Genomic DNA, 21,797 nt, shown 5'->3' with positions numbered 1-21,797 from the left:
AATACATATTTATCCAACTGTACCCAGTAATACTGTGGCACACTTGAAATGCCCTGGTTAAACACAATTGTATAGTGTGATATATTTATCTTATTTCATTATTCTCCAGACTAACCATCTTTTCTGTAGGAAGATTTATATTATTCAAAATTCAGAGTTTCCATGAACTCTGCATTCATACTGTGAGATAATAGTTTTCTCCTTTATTTGCTAAACCATGCTAGTATTTCTTAACTTTTCATTGACTTTGTGGATTATTTTTCTATGTCTTTTTCATAGAAAAGTCTATCTTGAGATCTTGCTTTGAATTGGTCAACGGCCACTTTTAAATTCTCCATTTAATGTATGAATTTTTTCTTTTATCTGCTTTTTTTCTTTTACTTGTATTTTTGCAGTTATCTGCATTTAGTTTCATTGGATATTTTATTGCTAATCTTGGAATTTTATACAATATACCCATACTTCTGTGTAGTCAGTCTTTATCCTAATTACCCTAGGTAACTGACTTACTGTTGTCAGCAGACTCCCTCTTTCAGTTTATTTTATGACTCCTTTATTAATTATTGAAGTTGGTATTAGCATTTACTACTGCAAAATCATATAATGCTATGATGTTGGAAAGGTTTCTTGCTTTATTAAAGAACAAATGCTAAGAGGGGCACTTTTTAAAGTGAAATAAATCCCAAACAGACCTTGCACTCCCAAAATGTATGCTAAAATGATATACAAATATTGCCAATAACAGATTAAAAAGCAGGATTGAATAAAATTAAGTTTTTGTACAACTAAAAAAAAAAATAAATCTGTTAAGTTTGTGCTAGAAGGAATATAGAAACTATAATACTCAGTCCTCAAAGTCTACTGCTCTGTTCAAATAATAAAAAAAGAATTAAAACACTCTTTTTTGTTATTACAAATGACTGTTCCTAGTACCAGCCAGAGAAGACTGCTTAGACGTACCATGTTTTGTGATTCTGTTTATAAACTATGCGGCAACATCTATTTTCTTTTTATTTGTCAACCACTAATAGATGATACTGTTCCTTTATTATATCATTTGTCTTTTAACACTCATATTCCAACTGTAAAAACTGCTCTGGAAAAGCAAATCTTATGCTATTGTCTAATAGCAGTTCTAAGGGAAAATATTTCCATTTTATAAGTATACAAATATAAAAAAATAGCTTCATCAAATTTCCTTTTCTACCCTTAAAGTTAAATTTATTACTCATGCATTAGTATTAATAATTTGTGGACACATTTATCAGTAATATAATTTCTGTGCAATTGCTTCGTTATGTGATGAACATGCCTTAGTTATGAAATGGTGGATAAGTTTTGTTGGTTCTTGCTTTCTAGAATTAGAAAATATTTTGCCTTGTTCTATTTCATTTCACAGAATCACAGAGTCACAGAATTATCAAGGTTGGAAAAGACCTAAAAGATCATCCTGTCCAACCATCACCAGTACTTCTCAGCTAAATGATATCCCTCAACACAACATCCAAACGTTTCCTGAACACCCCCATGGTCGGTGACTCCATCACCTCCCTGGGCAGTGCATTCCAGTGCCTGACTACCCTTTCCAAGAAGTAGTACTTCCTAATGCCCAGCCTGAATCTCCCCTGGTGCAGCTTGAAACTATTGCCTCTAGTTCTATCACTGTCTACACAAGAAGAGAGGCCGACCCCCAGCTCACTACAACCTCCCTTCAGGAAGTTATAGAGAGCTATAAGGTCTTCCCTGGGCCTCCTCTTCTCCAGGCTGAACAATCCCAGCTCCCTCAGCTGCCTGTGCTCCAGACCCCTAACCAGCTTCGTAGCCCTCCTCTGAACATGTTCCAGGGCCTCAATGTCTTTCTTGCAGTGAGGGGCCCAAAACTGAACACAGTACTCGAGATGCAGCCTCACCAGTGCCGAGTACAGGGGGACAATTACCTCCCTGTTCCTGCTAGTAACACTGTTTTTGATGCACCCAGGATGCCGTTGGCCTTCTTGGTCACCCGGGCACACTGTTGGCTCATGTTCAGCCGTGCATCAATCAGTACCCCCAGGTCCATTTCCTCCACACAGTCCTCCAGCCACTCTGCCCCAAGCCTATAGCGCTGCCTGGGGTTGTTGTGGCCGAAGTGCAGAACTCGGCATTTGGTCTTGTTGAACCTCGAACATTTCCAAAGTTTCAGAGAACTTGTTAATAATTGCCATATTTCTATACAATTAATTTTAAATTATTTGCTTTGTTTCTCCAGAACTGCAGTGAATGTATACAAGTCCTATTTATCCTCCAAAAGTGCTACATAAAATAAACCAGAATTTGTTTCTAAATTCAATTGAGTATTATTTCTGCTACTCATTGCAAAGTAAATACTTGTCTTAGCACTGCTGTTTTGACATTTTTGTCAACTTTCAAGATTTAATAATGAATCACCCACCCTGACCTTTTCAAAATTCCAGATCCTAGGGTTCTCTCTCTTGCATATAAAATAAATTATGTTTTTCTAGCTGCCTGAATTTATGAACTAATTGTACTTCAGAGGGGATTGGGGGGGGGGAAGGGCGGGAAGAAAAAAAAATGAAAATACTTGCTGTAATTTTTGGTCTTTCTTAGACAAAATTACTAAGTGTGCTTTAGCTCAAATATATCTAATACATGGATGGAAATAAGTACTGTGGAAAGGGCTGTGTGCTTGAGACCTTCAGTAACTCTGTGAGTGTCAGTCTTCTACACTCAGTTGCATTTCTCCCAAACCCTTTCAAGCATATTTTCACTGTTGTCACTCATTACATTTATATTTCCATGCTTTTTTAGTATTCAGAAGCTTTTATTTGTTTCTGATGGCAAGATGTCCATTACACCACCGTCGTCTAAATCCCAAAAAGTAGGGATCTTGCTGGACCAGTAGATACAGAAAACAGTAAGAATCCAATGGTTTCACACCCCTCTGGTAGTTATAAAACATTTAACTGACAAAAACAGAATACCCAGCTCAGTACCGTAAAGAGAGAGGTGGCAAAAGTATTTTTCCTAGTGGTGTAGCAGTGCTCTTTGACGTATTTAGGACAGAATGAAATTTTCCTGCTGTTACTGCACAGGTAGAATTCCCATTTTTTACTTTTCCAGAAAAAAAAAAAAAAAAAAAAAAAAAAAAAAAAAAAAAAAAAAAAAAAAAAGATTGCAAAACTGTACTCATGTCCCTATGGTCTTCATGTATTCATTACACTAATGGTCAGGAAATACCAGACTTCAACAGGCTGGTCTTTTGCTTTGAATGATATACTTGCAGATAATATTGGAATAAACCTCAAGTTTTACTGCTGTAATTTTAATAACCTTAAATATGGATCAAAGCCTGATTTTAGAAGTGTTTTCATTAAGACTTTTACTACAGCAATATAATTCACGCATCTATCAGTCTGAGAATTCTGTAAATTGGTTGAGGGTCTACAATGGTGCTTCAGTATCAGAGCATGAGGTGTTTGAACTGAGGTCTGCCAAACTGTTAAGATTTTTTACATGTACAATTTCAAGTGTGCTGTATATTGATTGCTAAAAATTGATATTATATGACATTTTTGGTGAATTTTATTATGATAAAAATAGATCTGAAAAGTTCATAGTCATTTATTTTCTTTGCAAGCACACGTGGAAACAAGTTCTTTCTTATTTTCTTCTCCAAAAATTTTGCTTTGACTGTTTCAAATAATATCATCATAAACATTTATACTTTATTTCCCCAGTGGTATCATTTCCTTGAAGTAATTGCAGAGCATCCCAGGCTCTTCTGTTTTGTTTCTTACCTTTTGTAAACTTTTCATAAGCTTTTTAACGTATTTGTCTTTAATGCCTAGGGAATCATCAAATCTGTGCTCTTTCCAGTAAGCAAATTATAACTCATTTCATCTAAACACTCTAAATTGAATACAGTCACAGACTTGTTGAGATTGGAATGGATCTTTGGGAATTGCCTACTTCATCTTGTCTCCTCAAAGTAGATTCATCTAAAGTAGCTGGTTGTATGGTTGTATACCGTTAACTTTTGAGTATCTTTGTGGATGAAGACTTCATAACAACTCTGTTGAAAACTTATTGCAGCATTTTATAATCCTGTACAGGAAAATACCTTTTTTTAACTTACGTTTAAGCAGATCTTTCAGTGTTTCAATTTGTTACCTCTTGGTCTATCAGTGGGCACCACTGGGAAGAATCTTGTTCCATCTTCTTTCATTCCATGTCTCCCTTCAGGTATTTATACACATTTCTCAGGTCAGGAACATGCAGAGTACTCCAGGGTCCAATCCTGTTTAGCATCTTCATTGGCAGTTTGGACAGTGGGGTAGAGTGCACCCTCAATGAATCCACAAATGACAGAGACAGTAGGAGGAATGGTCAATGCACCAGTGGGTCATGTAGCCATCCAGAGGGACCTCGAAAGCTAGAAAGGTGAGCAAACAGAAACTTCCTGGAATTCAGAAAGGGGATGGGTAGAGCCCTACCCCTGGTAAAGAACAACACCAGGCTGTAATACATGCTGGGACAACCAGCTGAAAGCAGCTCTGCAGAGAGGACCTGGGGCCCTGGTAGTCACCAAGTTGAAAGTGAGACAGCACTGTGTCCTTGCTGCTAAGAATGCTGATGGTATTCTTGGCTGCATCAGGCAAGATGTCACCAGAAGATGGAGAGACATGGTCCTGTCTTTCAGCAGTATTGAGGCTGCACCTGGAGTGCTTTTTCCAGTTCTGGGCTCCCCAGTGCAAGGGAGCATACTGGGGAGAGTTAGTACGTGAACTGTTGTGAAAAAGATTTTGAAGTAGCATCTACAACTTCTTAAGAAAGAGGATTTACTTACTTGCTGAAATAATTATCCCAAGAATAATTTCAATAATGGCAATTGTGTTTTTGTTTAAATGTTTTGCTGGTTTTATATTTCATAGCAATTTGTTTTGTGTAGTTGAATATTTAGTTGACAATTAGCAACTTGTTTGTAGCATCTATAAAAAAAGTGGAATGTTGATGTCTGACAGAGATAACATTTGAGTATCCAATGAAGCCTGGAAAAGAGTTTGATTTTGAATAAAGTGATTAATGGGTTCTCATGATTAAGTCAGCATAGATGAGCATATTAAATGCCTGAAATTTCTCAAATAAAGTATAAAGCAAATATTAGGATAGGTTGAGTGAACTGCTACTCTCATCACTTCACATCATCTGCAGAAGGAAATGACTGGTTGTTCAGGCTTTACTTCCATTTTCTAATTTTTTATTATTATTTTTTTTAATCAATATGACTGAAAAATAACATTCAAAAATGAAAAACTTTAAATGTAGAACACATTTTCTGTAGTAAGGAGAAATAACTTTCTGCACAGCAGAACTAACACATTAATGACTGTGGCTGTGTCTCTATGCAATTAATCACTTTCACCACAGGGCAAATTGCATTATTTACATTTCATTTCTTCTGCAATTTTGTTTAGCTATCTAACAGTGTCTCAGTCTTGTCCATTAGGACTGGATATGCAATAGTTATCAAGATCTTAGTGCTGCTGTAAAACCTAATATGCTAGCAAACTGCTGCATTGAGCAGAAATCATTACATTTTGAAAATGTATGCACAACATATGCATGTGTGCATGGAGATCCCTTCCTCAACTGACAAGGTGGAGGGCAAAGAGATTAGATATTTCTCCTCTTTTTGTTTCATCTAGAAGGCCACAGGTTGTATTTATGCACAAATAAAAGTACTGCTACTGACTCTGAGTTCTCTTGAACTCTGAGAGATGTGCTCCTCCAGATGCACTGCTCTCTGGGACTTGCTCTGATCACCAATGACTGAGGAATTTATCAGATATTAAACTTTTGAAGCTCTAAAATATGAAGGGAACAAGTATGCATTTCTAATAGAGTCATAAGTACATAATATTCAATATTCAATTTATCAGTTAAACTGCTATTGCTGTCTTCTGTGAATCCGACTAAATCACGTTTAGATTTTAAATTTACTTTGATTAGAATATTAACTTGATACTCATTTTGTAGATGTTGTTTGAACTACAGAAAAAAAAAAATGTACTACAAAATCTGAACACAACCTCTGTTAATCTCAGAAGTGACTTCAATTTATTTATTTTTTCTTGAGTACTAATTATTATAATTATTTATCCCAACTCATTTATTAGAATTTATATTCCTATTTAGGAACCAGAACAGCCTGTCATAGTAGCTGCAGTGGCACCATCTGCAGTTATAGGACAGACATTCCTACAAAAATGCCTTGTTCACAGGTCCATCGGTCACACTACATCTTGTGGATAGTGCTTAATACCAGCCTGGAACTACAAGGCAGTACTTCCTAGAGTTGTGGGTCCTTCCAGCTGACTTCAGTATGGATATCTTCTCCACCAGGGTGTCCATGCGCTGCAGGGGATTCTCTGCATGATTGTTCAGAGCATCTTCTTCTCCTGCTTCTCTTTCCCTAGAGTTTTCAGAGCTGTTTCTTACATCTTTTTTTTCTCCTCATTGCTGTTCAGCATTTTAAAACTTCCTTAAAGATGCTGTCCCAGAGGTGCCATGTGCCTTTTCCCAAGAAACTCTTGGTGTTTCCCATCTCCTATACTATTTTTATAGTAAATCCCTGTCTTTCCATTCAAATTTGTTAGATTATTTTTTTCTCATCTTATTACCTCAAACCTTTTTCCAGTCACCAGGAACTTCACCTAACTGCCATGATTTTACAAATTTAATTGAGAGTGGTGTGGCAACTATATCAATTAATTCCCTCAGGACTCAGGGAATCATCTCATTGGGACCCATAGGTTTACGAATGTCCAGGTTGCTCAGGAGGTCACAAATCTGATCTTTCCATACAGTGGGAGTTCATCCAGTCCCCACCTTCTGACCCATCCACTCATGGGGCATCTGAAGGGCAATTGCCAGTGAAGACTGAGGCAAAGAAGTTGTTGAGTACCTCAGCATTCTCCTTGTTTGTTGGTACCGTCTTGCCTGTATTGCTCTCTAGGAAGATATATGCCTCCATGGACATTCCTTTTCTCATTGATACACTTATAGAAGACCTCCTCATCCTTTTTGCACTCCTTATCAAGTTCAGTACCAGTTTATCCTTAGCCTTCCTGATCCCATCCCTACACAGCCCAGCAGTAACCACATACTACTTCCAGGTTACATGTTGGAGAGGAGGTTCTTTGGTGTTTGTATACCTGGCATGAGAATCTGATGTCAGAAACCCTTCTTGTTCTTCTTCAGTATGCAGGCATCATGTTGTGAGGAATCTGTTGTCAGAAACCTAACTTCATTGTTGCTGATCCCTTTTATCCTCCTTTTTTCCTGCCTATGTGACATCCCTGGGTGCTTGGGTAAGAGTCATGTGCAGCACCTCCTGAGATGGCCATCTTCCTCGAGATAAGCCCACACACAAGGCTGCTTCCTGTCCATTCATCTGCAGCTTATCTCTCTGTCCTTGTTCCTGGCTTTGTCCATCTGTGTCGCTCATAGAAAGGATTTCTCAGCCCTTGACCAGGACTTGCTTGGACTTGTTCATTTGTGTCCTTCAGCAAGCTTTGAGTCAGTGCTATAGAAGAATAATCTCTTACAAATGCCCTGGCTTCAAATGTCTGTGCATTTTCTTCTTACTCTCCAGTTTGATAAGCAGATCCCAGTACAGCCATGCTAGTAGCTTGTCTTCCTTTCCTGGCATCCCAATGTGAATTCTTCTCCTTCAAAGCATACTACAGAAAGCCTGAACTAATCATCAACATGACTGGAAAGCATGCCTTCATGGACTTCTGTTGTCTTCCCATATTTGGCAATCACCTGAAATGGATCCTTCAGATCTGAAGCAGTTTAAGTGAAATTTTTTACTTAGGCTATGGATCTTGCAAGATTAATCCAGTTCTGCCATCTGATTTTATTCATTTGTATTTTTGAAGCCTCCAAGGAAGAGAAAAGAACTGAAACATGCATAAATATCCAACAATGTCTCAGTGTTAAAGAAGGGAAACAAACTTACATTACTCTCACTGGAGTGTACAACCCACAGTTCTGTTTTGTTTTTATATACAAGCTTAAAATCAGAGGTAGCTAGTATTATAAAGCCATATTTTAACAAAGTGTCGCAGGTTACCTAGATTTACCTGTGGCAGAGGCTGCTGCCCCTGGAAATGAAGGGAAAGAGGAGAATGGACAAAAACAGTGGCAGCAATCTAAGGAGAAAACTTATTTTACTAAATACGATATTGGAATACAAGATAACACAATATGATACAATATAATTGTGGCTAATAAATCAAACAAGACAGAGAGAGAGAGAGAGAGAAAGAGAGAAAGAGAGAAAAAAGAGTCCCCGAGAACCAGGAGGCCTACTGTGATCTCTAGGTGATGGGGCTGGAACGTTGTGAGAGAGAGGCGACAGGGCTGGAGCGCTCCGAGAGAGAGCTAGAGCGAGAGAGAGAGCGTTCCAGCCTGGGAGCGAGATTATATATATGTCCTCCTCCGGTGATTCGTCTCTGGCCACGGCGTCCGCTGGGATATGTAGTTCTCCTCCAAGAGCTGAGTACTCGGGACGCTGCCATTCCACGGAACTGGAGCACGAACCTTCCACACTTCCACATACCTTCTATTACACTTTCACATACCCTCAATTACATTTCCACATACCCTCAATTACACTTCCGTATGCCATTAACAACTACACTTTCTTATACCATCAAAACAGTTTGCCACTATTTGTACCCCCAGTTAGTGATTCATACTGCACGTGATGTCATGATGTAGAATATTGTCAGCAACAGCACAAAACCATGACACAAAGAGTACAACTAGTAATATTTATCTTTAGTGTAAGAAAAGACAGCTTTTATCTACAACCTAAAAACAACTTCAGCAGTTTCATGATTTACAAGGCTTTCCTTTTCCAACTGATCTCTTATATTTCTTTGGATGGAAATGCAGAACATAGAGTATGAATTCTCATAAGTTTTTAATTGTGGTAATACCTTTATTTTAGTCTCTATTCAATTCTGTTAAAAATGGAAGTTGAACACACAAAAAAATCTACTTTTTATTTATAATTTTATATACTTTTGTAATATTACTGTAGCACTGTATGTTGCAGGCACCCATGCAGTATCCCAGGGGCTGCTTTGTGAGGCAAGGCCTTGGCTGCCCTGTGCTGGACGTAGTTGGTTCCTTTTTTTGTTCTCCACCAATGCTATTGAAGATAGAATTCCAAGCTGTTTTTATATGACTTTCTCCCCTTCATTCATCATTAGCATTATTATTTGAGAAATATGACAGATTTGGTCTACAAGTGTACACTCTGCTAGACAGTAGGGCTTATTGTTTTTTGTGATGCTTTTCAAAATTGTCTTGATTAAAATTATTGTTGGGAACTATCAAAGAATGCAATAAAAATGTTGGTATGTTTAGCTGAGCATAACCAAAATAAGATAATATTGAGAGCTATGAGAATGTGCTCAAGGATCCTTCTAGTTCATAGCTGGCCTTTAAGATATGTTGTTAATGTAATGTTTATGAAGCAAGCACTACTGAACATTTGGAATCAAATAAGAATATTGAAGGAATTAAATAAAGAAAAGAATTACCAAAAATAATGTAATGCTTAAAATAAAAATCAAACTCATTGGGACATTCAGTTCCATAGGAAAAAGTAAATCTTCTTGTAATGTTTTTTCTAAGTAAAGTAGTTACAGTGCTGTATCACAAATATGCTCCGTTCATCATTTTGTATTTTCTGCATGTTTTGTCCCTGTTGAGAATAACAATGTTTTTTCAGTGAAATATGCTCTGCAATTCAGTCAATTTTCTATGAGGGAGGTAAATAGGCTACATTCTCTACACAGTAGCGGTAGGCAATTTTAATTACTACACTTTGTAATCCAGCTAAAATTAGCAGAATTATTACAGAGGACAAAAAGTGCAATTCGCAGATAGCTTATGGAAGCATCATATGCTTTCTTTCAGTTAATTATTTTTAATTCATGAGGACAAAAATGAAACAGAAGCATGGATCATTCTAGAACTAGTCTACATTTTTTTCTTGTATCTTCCCATTTAGATGCTAATTATGGATTGCGTTTGGATTTTTATGTACCTTCAAAAAATTCCAAGCAGACAGCAAAATGTGGTTAATAGGGCCAAATTTATTTTTATGTAACTGGCAGTGGTGAACCATGTTAGTCATATTATCTTCTTGGATATTTCTTTTTCTATCAGTAGAAGATTAAAACAATTTCTGTGATAAGTTTCTCAGTAGGACAGGGAAAATTTGGAGATAGTCAGTGCTGCCTTTATTTCAGTTTTTACTGATATAGTCTTCTTTTGATTCTTCTGAGTAACACAGTTGTGGTGTCAGCTTAGCCTAGAGAAGTGTAGCATTATCCATAGTAAAGAAAGCTCAATTTAGAAATAGTTTAAAGAATTTGTGTCTATGTAAGTCTATGGAACTATACAAGAAGCAATGAAAGCTGTAAAAAAAGCTGGCTTACTTCCTTGCATGGCTTCTTTCTGTGAAAGAGTCATGGTCTTTTAAAGGTCATGGTCTTTTAAAGGTCATGGCGATCAACAGAGGTTTCTGATCACTGGAGAAATGCAAGGATTACACTTCACTTTAAAAAGGCCAAGAAGTTATTCCGAATAGTCAGCCTTCCCTGTATCAAGGAAAAGCTACAAAAGAAAACATCTCAGGAACACTTACCATGCTTTTGAAGGAAAAGCTGGTGAATGAAAACAGCTAGCATGGATTTACCAAGAAGCATAAATCCCCCCTGATCCATCCAGCTTCCTTCTCCAGTGAGCTGTTTGTCTATTTGGAAGAGGGAAGAGCTGTGGATGTTTACCTTTCATCAAGAATTAGTTGTGTGCTCTCCCATAATTTTCTTGCAATTAGATTGTTGATGGTAAAAAAACTCTGTAAGGTGAGTGGTAAATCACATCTCTTTTTCTGTAATCTAAGTATCTTATTACAAAATACAACAACTAAACTACCTTTCATTCCTTAGCTTATTTTACTTTGCAATTTTTTTATGGATTAATTTTTCATTGTCAAGTTTTTCTCTACTTTGATTTTCTTGTGTGATGCATGTTTTATGAAATTCCATTTTTTTTTTAAACAAGGAATTGAGAGAAAGAATTAGTTTACTGGTAACCTGTGCTTAACAGCCACATCTTTCCAAAAAATACTTCCTCCCACTGTTTCTGGACCTATTTGACTCATCTAATAACATCATTTGCTAAATCCCAAGGATATATTATTGTTGACACTGGCATTATGTACTGGGCTATTCATGGTGGTTCCACAAAAAAATCATTTTGCTTGGGAGAGGACGGCTGACTCTTTTGGCTGGTAGTCAACAGACTTTCTTTCTTCCCTGCCCTTGAGAAGTAGTCTCTGATTGTACACTTTTCTTCACACTGTTTTTATTTTGATTTGGGTAAAAATAGCACCTTAACCATTACAGTTTATGTTTCAGTGGATCTTTTTTCCATTATTATGTGAAGAAGAAATATGCTTGAGTTCAGACTGTTTCTATAGACAGTAGCCTTGCTAGACCAATTATAAGGACTCCCAAAGAGAAGTGCCAAAACAGTGCTAGTTTGTTGAACATACACTTGCATATCAGCTTATTATAGTCACATAACCACACCTCTCATTTTACAGTGGTAAAGATCATTTTATTTTCACAGTCTATGAATCAGATATGACACTAAATATCCCACTGTTAAAAAAGCAAAATATCAAATTTACAATAATTGAAATTTAAAGTAAACTCAGTGAAAAGCATTAGGATTTAAAACATACAAAGCCACATTGAACACCTTTTAAAACAGGGAAGGAATATTATGTCCTGGAAGTTATCAAAGGAAAAAAAATTCGCTGAGTATGAGTAGGATAGAAGTTAGTCTGTGTCTGGGGATGAAGGTTATAGCAATTGGATACTGTTCTATTGTAATTTCAGGTAAAACCTATGGTGATACAAGAAAAGCATAGCATGTTAAGGGGGAAACTTTTTTCTTTTACTTTCTTTCCTATATTTAGAGTGTATCAAACAATTTTTAGTAATGAAAATTGTGACTTTTTTTATGTTCTTGTTTTTCTGTGATGCTTAGTGATGCTCTTTTGAGTCTTTACTTTGACAGTGTTGATACTTTCTCTAAAGCAAGATGAAAGTTAGTAGCATAAACAGCTATAAATATTAATAAGTACATAGATACTCCCCTATTAATTTTTCTGAAATGATTTGTATTAATTCTTTCACAGAAAATAAAAGAATTACTTTTGGTTTTGAAAGTTTAGCTGGCTTTATCAACTTTATTTATCATTTATTTAGATTCTTTTGAAAGAAAGTATTCCCACTTGTACTAATATGGCAGTGCACATGGGCATTAAGTAACATTCAAATCATCTTGACAGTTCTCACCAGTATTGTGAAAACAATGATCTGAAGTAAATAAAAATCAAGCATGTAGCTGTAAATAATAAGTTAATAACTGATTGGACTTCTGCAATTGTCAGCAAAAAGTGTATTAAAAGTTTAACTTAACAAAGTTGCTAAGTCACACATACTTTATTAGAGAACATAAATGACTCTCAAATGATGCTACGCCTTTTTAAATAAACTTAGGACTAATACGAAAAAAAGTAGTGAGTATTATATGCTATAGAGGTGAAGTAACAAGGGCTGCAGGCATCATGAATGTACCCAATGCTCTAAAACTGTGCACTGCAGGAAAATTTGGAAACACAAGAGAAGTTAAAAACTATCCACCAGTCACACATGAAAGAGAATTTCTATTCTACTTTCAGATCTGTTCTGTATTTTAATATTAGGAGGAAATGGATGTTACAAGCATATGCACTTTTTGCAGGTAGTGATTTCTTTGTCCCACTTTGAATGCGAAATTGGAATGCAGGTAACATAGGCTGATAAAGTTAATAAGAAACAGCATTATACCTCAAATTGGTAAAACTGGGGAGCATTTAGTTGTACACAGGGAGAATTATGCTTACAAACTGTCAAGTGCTAAGAAGAAAATGGAGAAACTGTTTGTTTCATCTTAAGGAAAAGAAACTGAATGAGGGACATCATGAAGATTCTTAGAATGTGGTATAGAATTAATATTTGTCTTCGCTGGTTTTGAATAACATCATTGTTTTTCCATGACAAAAATCTGGAAGTCTTAACCTGCCATTTTTTAGAATGGGCTCATTTTTCTTTCTCTTGATCCTTGAGAGAGAGGCACCAATAAAATGTCAGGCAATTCCATCATTTCAGATGGCTCAGTCCTGTGAGGTGCTGAATATTCAGTACTGTGTAAAATTCAAAGTAGTTCAGTGTATCTGTACAACATTATTTTGCTTGAGTATTTTAATTTTTGTGAATCTGAAGTAAATGGCTGTAGTCCTTATTTTTTTCTTTATTAAATTTGTTGTATTTCACAGTTTTTTTGTTGCATATTATTAACCAAAAATACCAGTTGTGTTTGGAAAAATGGCAGATGAAAAACAGGTGGATGGAGTGAAAAGATGTCAAATTTAGATGAATTTTGAATGGCTGTGTATCCCAGAATTACATAGATTGTAATTTTCTTTTGGAGGGGAGGAGGGAAAAGATAAATGGCTGAGTTTATTATTATTGTTGTTGTTGTTATTTAAAAGTTCAAGTGTAATGTCATACTGAAATCTGTCCTGTTAATTTTACTTTTTCTGAGTGGCACTACAGTGTGCCTGCTGACTCACACAGTCTTAGGCAACTTCTTAACTTTTTAATTTCCTAATAATTTTGAGACTATGAAATGTAAACTGACAAACATTTCTCTTGACATAAAACTACTGTATGCATTATTTAAGGATACCAGTATTCAAACTTAAAATGCTGTTTTAAGTGCTTTCCTGACTGTCTTTCTTAAATTGTTTTAATGTTGGGTTCCTTTTTCTTTCTTTCTTTCTTCCTTCCTTCCTTTCTTCCTTCCTTCCTTTCTTTCTTTCTTCCTTTCTTTCTTTCTTTCTTTCTTTCTTTCTTTCTTTCTTTCTTTCTTTCTTTCTTTCTTTCTTTCTTTCTTTCTTTCTTTCTTTCTTTCTTTCTTTCTTTCTTTCTTTCTTTCTTTCTTTCTTTCTTTCTTTCTTTCTTTCTTTCTTTCTTTCTTTCTTTCTTTCTTTCTTTCTTTCTGTCTCTTTCTTTCTGTCTTTCTTTTCTCTCTCTCTCTTTCTCTCTTTCTCTCTCTCTTCTCTCTTTGTTTTTTTGTTTTTTTGTTTGTTTTTTTTGTTTTGTTTTTTTTTAAATTTCTTATTTTAAGAACTGATATAGTTTTGTGGGCTTCTCCAGTAATGGTGTGATTAATATAAGGACAGTATTTTTAAAATATACTTTCCTTCTTAATGTCTCTTCATTACTTTTTTTCTTAGACCAATAAATTAATTTCTCTTGACTCAGTATTTCGCAAAAGCTTATTCAAGCCTTCACCAGAGTTGGGAGAAATCAGCAAAAATCATGCATATTTTATAGTATAAATGTAAATAAAGGTTAGTTAATCTTGTTTTGTTTGAAAAACTTTACATCTAATTGTAGTAGAAGGTATTTTAATGCCATCTTTTGTATTAAAAAGTATGCTTTTTACTAAATTCAGCAAGATCTGTAAGTAAAACAGGGATGAAAAGCAAAATTGACTGAACAGTTTACTTTGATCTATCAGTTTCTATTTGTTTGCTTTCATCTTTCAATTTAAGTTGTATTGTTTTTGAACTCAGCAGTTTGACCATCAACTGGGAAACTTCTAAGGGAATCCAAATGGATACATATTCTGACAAATTGTCTATTATCTCTGCAGAATTTTTACTCTTTCTGTGTCTCTTGTGTATGTGCCAGGCTTTAATGAAATATTGAATTCCTGCCTAATAATCTTTATTGGACAATCTCTAATCAAGTCCAAATATACTTTCATCTGACACTTACAAAGTTAACTTGTAGAATGAAATAAATATACATCAGTGAGCATTCCACTTCTAGACTGGACTTGAATTTGATTGTCATTTAAATAACAGTAACAATGACAAGGAGGAATGGGTTTTTTTATGGTTTTATGAGATTATTTCTCTCAAAAAAAAAAAAAATAAATCACAAAGTAACTTTAGTTCTTTTCTTGAAATTTCTTCCTGGAAGTAGCATATATTCAATACTGAAACTTTTTTTTTTACTATTATTATCATTATTAATATGTAGTACTTCTATATAACTGTGTTATCAAGATGGGAAACAAACTGAATAGTTTTAAATCTATTGTATTATTGTATTCTATTTTGTATGTTTAAGATTTTAAAAACATCCCTAAATGTGATTATAAACAAGAATTTTAAATATACTTGGGGTAATAAAATGAAATCTTGCTGGGCAGCTTGACAAAATTTCTATTTCAGATTAAGTACAGCAAATGTACAGAAGGTTGACTTCCTCTCTGGTAACTAATTATATAGTGAAAGGAAATGCCAGAGACCTGTGTACTTCAACAGAACTCTTGATACAGTGCACCATAGGAAACAATTAGTAAAAAATAGGTACAGTCATAATGTTCTAAAATGGACAGAAATGTCTGAAGGACAGGCAATATGTTAAGCTTAAAGACAAAATACTTTGTTCAAGGAAAGTTGATAGTGCTCTTTCTTATTTAGGAATTCATTAATATTTATTTAATGACCTTGTCTCCAAAATAAGGTGCGTGGAAATGCTGACACTAAATTTTGAGGCATTTGGACTACAAAATGTGATTTGAGATATCATGTGAAACGGGATCTTGAGATGTGAAACGATGTCTCATAAAATCTTCTATTAAAAAAAAAAAAAAAAGAGAGAGAGAGAGAGAGTTTTATTGATAGATATAGGTGGAGAAAAACAGCAGTAACCTATCTGTATAAATAAGGTAATACTGAGCCTATATGCCTATATTTAGGAGAGCTGAAGTTCTAAATGTGAGAGTCAGATAAATTTTCTTTTCTTTTGAGACTTCAATTACTCAACCTATAAAAATGATGGCTGAGGGGAAAACTAATTGCTCTTTTTTCATGTCATGAGGGCAAGATAAGAAATGCAACTTAGCAAAAAGCCTGAATTAAACAAGAATAAACTAAATTTTAAAATTAAGAATGAGTTTATAAAGCGGCTTTAAATAAGAGAAATACAGAAAAATAACTCAATTGTCTTGAGAATGTAGGTTTGTAATCAATGGAGGCAAGTGTTTGTAATTAGATAGGTTCATTTTCATTTCACTAAAGAACTCTTGCTTTTCATTTCCTCTGTTTTAAAGAGACTTTGTAGTTTTGGCTTTATTCTATTTTATTCTTATATTCAGCATTTGTTATATATTTCATGGGACAAGAGTTTTAGCCCTCTGATCATCTTTGTGGTCCTCCTCTGAACACATTCCAGCAGCTCTGCATCATTCCTGTACTGGGGACCGCAGGCCTGGATGCAGTACACCAGATGGGACTTCACAAGGGCAGAGCAGAAGGGGGCTTGCCTTACCCCGCTGGCCACTACTCTTTTGATTTACCTCAGAATATCTGAGCCACAACCACACACTGCTGGTGCATTTTGGTACTACTTTAATCATAAATAATAAAGTAACAATAATGATACGATGACTTTTTATTTATGTTTGTTGACAGATGTTTGTCAATGGCTGTATGAAGAATTATGTAAGTAAAATACCCCAATTGTCTGAGATGCATCATAACCTACCATTACTATAAATGAATATTCATTGTTTAATGAATATTTTAACACAAAAATTCATTTTTTTAAATTTATATAGTTTAAAATATTTAATTGCTTTATTGTGTATAATATATGAATACTTACCTAGTATACTGTTTTCATTACTTAATCAGCTGTTGTAGACTGTTAATTTTCTTAATATAACAAATGCTACACTACTGTACTGAACATAGACAATTTACATACAAAGAGAGTACTGTAAAAGACTAACACCATACTCATTTTGTACTAATATCATATATAACTGTGCTTGTCTCAATACCAACATAATGAAATAACACTATTTGAGACATCTTTCCTATGATAGTGAATGCAAACACTTTTCAAAAGAAGCAGCTTTTTCTTTTGAACTTGGGTTTCTTCTAGTACTAAATAATTTCTGATCATAATTTCAGCTCTACAGGTGTTACATCTCTTTTAGCAGTCAGCTCTTGTGAGGAGAAGATTCTGCAATAAGTTGTTACAGTGCAGACTAGCAAAAAAACCCAAAAAAACCAAACCAAACCAAAACAAAACAAACAAAAAACAAACAAACAAACAAAAAAACACCCCACAGTATTGATATTAAAAAATCCTGGGCATAAATAAGACAAGGTTAAGATGAGGATACCTGATCTTTGGTTTTTGTAAAGGAAAAAAATCATATGTATTGGCCTGGACTGGCAGCAGAAAAAAAATAATCTGTGAATACCAGACATAACTGGGAAATAATATGAAACTTTTTAAATGCAGTCAATAGAGTAGGAGAATTTGGAAAGAAAGAAAACCAGGATCTAATTTATATATATTTTAATGTTTTTAAAGGTAAGATTTTATGTATCAGAGAACAAAGATTTAAATGCAGGGTGATTTCTTGTTTTCTTCTATTGAATAAGTTGTGCATTCTGATCTTTCCCTTTCATCCCAGTCCTAAAATCTGCTGAGAAACTACTGAAATGGTCAAGAAACCCTCAATTTTACTGGATGCGCTTTAAGTTTGAAGAAAATTCTTATTTAAGTTGTTAATTACACAAATAAGGGTAAGCTGTATTGATTAATCAAGTAACTGATCAGTTTAATTGTTGACAGAGCCAAGCTTTTTTACTAAGGTAACATTTTTTTTTAATAAAACATGCAATTCAGGAATTGCAAAGGGAAAAAAAATAATCTAATTTTGCATTAAATAAAAACAAAAAGCCACAACACAGTTTGGGTGTCTGAAATAAAACTGTGGCAGTGGCTTCATGTTTTAATCTTTGCCTCGTAAGACTTTTCAAAGCTTTTTTGTTTACAAGATAATATTTACATGGTTTTAAACAAAAATGTCTCTGCCAGTCTTTGTGTAGAGTGTAGTAAATTAATGCATCGATTTGCAGATTTCAACTGCAGAACAGCATGGGGTTGCTGGATGTTTTAAAGGCTCCTCATTGCCATTACCTTCTGGGACTATCCTGTGTTATTCATTTAGAGATAAAAAGATTACTGATTCTTGTTTTGTGACATGGTTGTAAATTACTAAAATGGATGATCTTGTGAGTGCTAAATTGCAGTTTAATGAATCTGAGATTTACAACTGATTAAAAGCCAAACAGATAAATCTATCAAATATGTCTCTGTGATAAGTTTCTGAAAGTTTTGACCCCTGACCATCATTCATTTATCTAATTTAGCTACAAAGGACATTTGATCACTTAGTTTTGTTTAATGGGAGAGGCCATCCTGTTGTAACTGGTACGAGACAGTAATTTCCTGAAGACTTTATAGGGAAAAAACACCCTCCAAAACAAAAACAAGTGTTATGGAAAGGAAGTAAAAATTTCTGTATTTCAGAAAGATCAAACATAATAACTAGGAGCATGAAGGCCTTGCTGATTGCCAGACAGTGTAGTCATGTAAGAACTGAAAGTTCATCACAGGACTCCTGAGTACTATTGGAGTACCATAATGGCATCAGTCACTATCTTGTTTACTTTTATATGAAATTCCAATAGGAATAAAAGTAACTCAAAGTGGGTTATTTTAAAAGGTAGCACAACATGCATCCAATCATATTTCATAACAATTTGTTTAATGTTCCGCGATATTTTCATTTTTAAACAAATATGTATTTTCCATAGAAAAAAATACGAAACCTCATTCTTCAAAACTGTGTATTTTTGAATGCAACTTCTAATATTTACATATGAAATTTGACCTGTGAGAAATTGACAGCTACAGTCTTAGCTTATGAAATCTTATCACGCTTTCCCTTTTTCTAGGAAAATTGTTTCCACTTATTGGAAAGACACTGAAACATGAGAATGAAATTGCTTGTAAATAAGATGTTAAATATATATACCTCTCTTATTCAGAAGTGCATTTATATCTTTTAATACATTCATATGCTCATGGTTTCTACCCTACAATTTCTTCACATAACAATTTTTCAAATACAGAAACTTCTGTAGGTAGGATCTCCATTCCTTTCAGAGAAACAGAGTTGGACTTCACTCCTTCAGGAGTTTCTTCTCATCAGTCAAATATTTAGAAAATGTAAAGGACAGCTTACTACACTTTCTGTGGAATAAAGTTCTTCAGGTCATGAAGAATGGTGAAAAGTTACTAGTAGCTAGGCCAAGAATATTTTAATCTCCTTTCAGATATGGATATTTGATATTTCCAAGACATTTTTATGCCTTGAAATTAGAAAAAAGTTGGGATTCAATGAAGTTCTATGGATACAGATGAAAAGGAATGTGATTATGAGAGCCATGGACAGTATTATATTTCTGAAATTAAAACAGTTATAGCTAGAATTTACTGAATTTTTAGGGGTAAATTAACATTACCGAACACAAATACACTAACATTCATACATTTCATTTATAAGAAGTTCAATATTGTGTATTGGCTATAAAAAAGAAAACCATTAACCACTGTATTTTGCTAGAGTAGTGTCTTTCCCTAATAGACAAATAAGACTTCGTAAGATTATGAAATGTGGAATAGAGGGCTTCAGCAACAGTTGTTGACATGCACTATCCTTAGACAGCTACCCTTAGGCAACAAATCCAAACTCTAGATACTGCCTGTATTAAGCTTTGCATATATTTTCCACCATTTCTAAAATGTGTCTGCTTATTTATAGACATATGCATTTACTGGATACTGTTCAGGTGAGTGTTGGCTATACCATTAGGTTTATAGTGTCTAAAAATCTGGTTGTGCCTAAGTTGCACTGAAAAGCACATGAGTAGCGTAATGTATGTATTTGGTATTGTTCAGCTGGTGAAGCATCTCTCACTCTTTTCAGTCTTGGTACCCAGAATTTAGTGTGAGCTTTAAGTTCTTTCTGCTCTGGAAAACAAAGCAAAACATAAAAAAAATATATGGTAAATGCAGACCATATACTTTCTTCAGCCCTAATGGCTGCATTACCAATGAACATCTGAGAAATGGAGTAGCAAGAGCTATTAGTCATTGCACATTCATACGCTACGTTTGCGTGACCATTTCATTTTGTATTTACCTGCACTTACTTTATAATCACCTTGTGAATCACGAACTACTTGCCCATCATGCATGCATAAAATTTTTTCAGGGGAAGGTGCTTGTATCAATGATTAGTGGTTAAATAGACAGGGAGGAACCCTGCTTCCAGCTTCACCTGCATTTCTTTCATGTAAGGGGATGATTCGATGCTTACGTGTCTTGTCTGGTTTGCTTTAAGGAAGTCCATTGAGCTTCTCCTTTGTAGTCTGAGAGAAAAGGTGGAGTATTTTTGCATTTCCTGTGTTACAATTTTTAAGCAGACATATTTTGTAAATTATCTACAAGAACAATTGAGTTCATGTAAGCATAAATTGAGTGAGAATCTAATTGGGTTCCATAAGAAAAATGGCCATGTAATATGAGAGGTTGTTGTTTGAAAATGCTGTATTTACTATTACATTGTGTAACTCAGAGATTGTCATATCTTTTCAGTTAATTTTTCCAAATATTGAATAATGCATGCACTTCACATGCAATGCAGTAATTTTCTTTTGTCTCCTTTTTAAATATATATAGAAAAAAAAAAAAAAAAAAGACTAAAATATCTATTATTCTTTGCTGTTGTTCAACAAAACTAGCACCAGGTGAATTTACTTTATCCTTCCTCAGGATTTTATTCAGGACCTCAAATAATTAAAACATGAAAGATGGAAGAAAGTCTTTAAAAGCATCTTTTGATATTATCATTTAAATTACAAATAATAAAGGATATTGTTGGTCATTCTTGTTGTATAAAAAAGGAATACAGTATATTTAAAGTGAAGGTACCAAATCTGGGTAAAGTGAATGTGAAGCTTCTGATAGACAGTAAGAACAATTTCTTTTTTCTAATTAAAGGGTTGGAATTTAGATCATAACCATTTATTGTTCTGATGGATTATTAGCATTTTTACTGCCTTCTGGAAATTTAATAATAATACATTTAAAAATACAATTTTTGAAGTGATTGAGAAGAAGACCATAAGAAGACCATTTCCATTCCTCCCAGACGGAAAGGGACCTTGGTGTGCTGATGGACATTTGGCTGAATATGAGCCAGCAGTGTGCCCAGGTGGCCAAGAGGGCCAATGGCATCCTGGCTTGTATCAAGAATGGTGTGGTGAGCAGGACTAGGGAAATCATCCTGCCCCTGTACTCAGCATTGGTGAGGCCTCACCTCGAGTACTGTGTCCAGTTTTGGGCACCTCAGCACAAGAAAGACATGGAGGTACTGGAGCAGGTCCAGAGAAGGGCAACGAGGCTCGTGAAGGGCTTGGAGAATCAGCCCCACGAGGAGAGGCTAAGGAAGCTGGGGCTGTTTAGTCTGGGGAAAAGGAGGCTGAGGGGAGACCTTATCGTGCTCTTCCAGTACCTGAAAGGTTCTTACAGTGAGAGTGGGGCAAGTCTCTTCTCACTAGTGACAAGTGACAGGACGAGGGGAAATGGCCTCAAGTTGTGCCAGGGCATGTTTAGGTTGGATGTTAGGAAGAACTTCTTTACAGAAAGGGT

General features: G+C 35.0%; 1 protein-coding gene across 2 annotated transcripts in view; it reads left to right on the top strand.

The window, feature by feature from the left end:
• Positions 1–21,797, top strand: part of CDH18 (cadherin 18) — a 458,142-nt gene that overhangs the window by 117,418 nt on the left and 318,927 nt on the right. Inside the window, exon 1 of one of the 2 annotated variants that reach the window (XM_072327841.1) lies at positions 16,691–16,720. The exons of the other annotated variant lie outside the window; for it this stretch is intronic. The gene's annotated coding sequence lies outside the window, so the exon portion shown is untranslated. Of the gene's footprint in view, positions 1–16,690; positions 16,721–21,797 lie in introns of those variants that run through there. 2 annotated transcript variants of the gene reach the window in all.

This window comes from Excalfactoria chinensis, chromosome 2 (genome assembly GCF_039878825.1).
Source record: "Excalfactoria chinensis isolate bCotChi1 chromosome 2, bCotChi1.hap2, whole genome shotgun sequence".
Classification (NCBI taxonomy): domain Eukaryota; kingdom Metazoa; phylum Chordata; class Aves; order Galliformes; family Phasianidae; genus Excalfactoria; species Excalfactoria chinensis.
The sequence above is the reverse complement of the archived record's forward strand: the minus strand, read 5'-3'. Positions and strand labels throughout refer to the sequence as shown.